The sequence below is a fragment of the Meleagris gallopavo genome, chromosome 2 (assembly GCF_000146605.3).
Source record: "Meleagris gallopavo isolate NT-WF06-2002-E0010 breed Aviagen turkey brand Nicholas breeding stock chromosome 2, Turkey_5.1, whole genome shotgun sequence".
Classification (NCBI taxonomy): Eukaryota; Metazoa; Chordata; class Aves; order Galliformes; family Phasianidae; genus Meleagris; species Meleagris gallopavo.
The window spans coordinates 13,506,954-13,509,306 of record NC_015012.2 but is presented as its reverse complement, the minus strand read 5'-3'; positions in this window follow the sequence as shown (position 1 = coordinate 13,509,306).

The window sequence follows — 2,353 nt, the reverse complement described above, 5'->3', positions numbered from 1 at the left end:
ATCTTGAGGGTGATGCATAATGAATAGGTTATATTAAATTATTTTCAGATGAACAACATCTTTTTTCATGCTACCAATTAAAACCAAAGTACAGGAGATGAAAAAAATAGATTCAGGTGTAACTGCTGGCACAGAAGGACCAGACAACATATTACTAATTGAGAATATCACAGTAAATTACATGTTCATTATGCATGCAGGAAAATTCTCCTACAGCATAAACCAAAATTAAAAAGCAAATATCATTATTATGTCGTTATTATTATCCATTCTTTGAGGAGACATATCACTCTCCACCAAGTTACCTCCTAAAAAAAAAAAAACCACCAAGATTTTACTGTCAAAATGCCCGGACTTCTTATCCAAAATTCCTTCAAAACATTATTCTTATTCTTAGAGTTATTCTTAGCCAGGACAGGTTTTGCAAGTAGTTTATTCCAATTCCTTCTGTTATTTCAGACAAGCTTTTCTTCCGCACTCCTTCTCACAGAGAAATGCTACATCCACAATAGAAGACATTTGTTTTTGGCAGCATTGAAATGACAGCAGAAAATTTGGTGCCTGTGAAATTTGCATTAAGGTATTCAGCAATGTAATACCTGCAATGCCCGCTTTAGATACGCAGAGTGAAAAAAGTGGTCACCTTCCATCAAGAATGCTAGTTGGTTGATTCAGTTTTTCAGTCACATCTACGGCCACTGATATCCAGGAGCTTATTTCTATTTTCCATTACAGCGAGCCAGTTTATATCATAGTTGTCATATTCTGACAACTAAACTTTATCTACATTCTAGTGAGCAAAACTAGAAATACACTCCATCTGGCAGAAAGACCAGTGTGCACTGAGCCAAATTAGATTCAGACAGTTGGCAGTTATTCTTTAGTAATCCCAATAAGATAGGCTGCACAAGATAACACCCTGAGAATATGGAACACGCTGTACTTCATTAACTGTTCCTCTTATCAAGACTCTCCTGCACCTTCTCCTAAACAAACACTCCTCCACTTTGGGTGGAATCCAGAAAGCATCCATTTTCTATTGATTTCAAAATCATTTAAAGAACTTTGATTACAGCCTTATAATTTGCATTGCACCCAAACAGTTGCATCATGTTTGTATACTAAACAAAACCTGCTTCACGTGAAGATGACAAACTGAAGCTCCAAAAGGAAAATGATACAGTGGCCATGTGTACAGCCTTGAAGAATAAGACAAAACACTTTAGAATGTATGTCTTAACAAGCAAAGAAACCACATTAAAAAAAAAAAGCTATAAACAATTGCATTTCAAACTTGCAGTGCTTGCAGTGAGGTCATTTCTGGGTTGTTTTTTTTCTTAAGCAGTATATTAATAATGTAAAACTCCTTTGTTTTCTCAGTAAGTCTTGATAATAAATCATTATGTATGTGTTGTTCCACGAACATCCAGGAATTCACCTCTGTTAAAACAATCTCACCACTCTCAGCAGCAGGAGATTCATCTAAATCTCATTAAAGCCAGTGGACAGACTCCTACTAGGGCAGCTCAACAGAACCAGGATGACAAAAGTTTAGATCAGGAATATGATTGTACTTAGTGATCAGTGTGTGCAATTCTATATTCCTAAGCAAGATTTACATTTAGTCTGAGTCACACACCAAGACTAAATGAAACACAATATTGAGCTCAAGGTTTCAAGTACTAGATGAGTACCAGATTGAGAGAAATTACCTCATTTTTAGTAGACACAGAAGCTACTAATTTCCTCTTTACCACAGAGAATTTGCATTATATTCTTAAGGTATACAGTACAAAGATTGAAAGCACTGAGTGTGGGCAACGCAAGTAGTAAAGAATTTTAATTCCAATGAAAGATCCTTGAATTAGACATGAGAAAGCACTTGCATAATAATGACAGCAGCACACTGCAACAAATTGCTTCAGGACATTTCATCATATCCATCACTGTATTTTTTTAAGAACCGGTTAGACAAATATCTTTCAAGAATAGTTTCACTCCAATTTCATGTTGCCTTGCAGCAGTGGAAAAGTATCAACCTCTCCAAGTCCCTTCCCTTTTCTCTACGGTTCTACACTGATCTAACTTCTGCCACTCAGACAAGTCTTCTGGACACAATGCAGTATTTAGCATTTTGAATCCAACATGTTTTATGCATTCTCAAATGCTAATAAAGGAAATAACGACAAACAACAAGGAACGTGTACATCAGCCAACACATACACATCTTCAGTTTGTTCAGGCACTAATACTCATTCCTGGGCACTTGAGTTGGAGTGGAGTTACTGGCTTATAAATAAATGCTCTACTACATAACACTATAATATCACAGTAGGTTTTTTTTTTTTTTTTT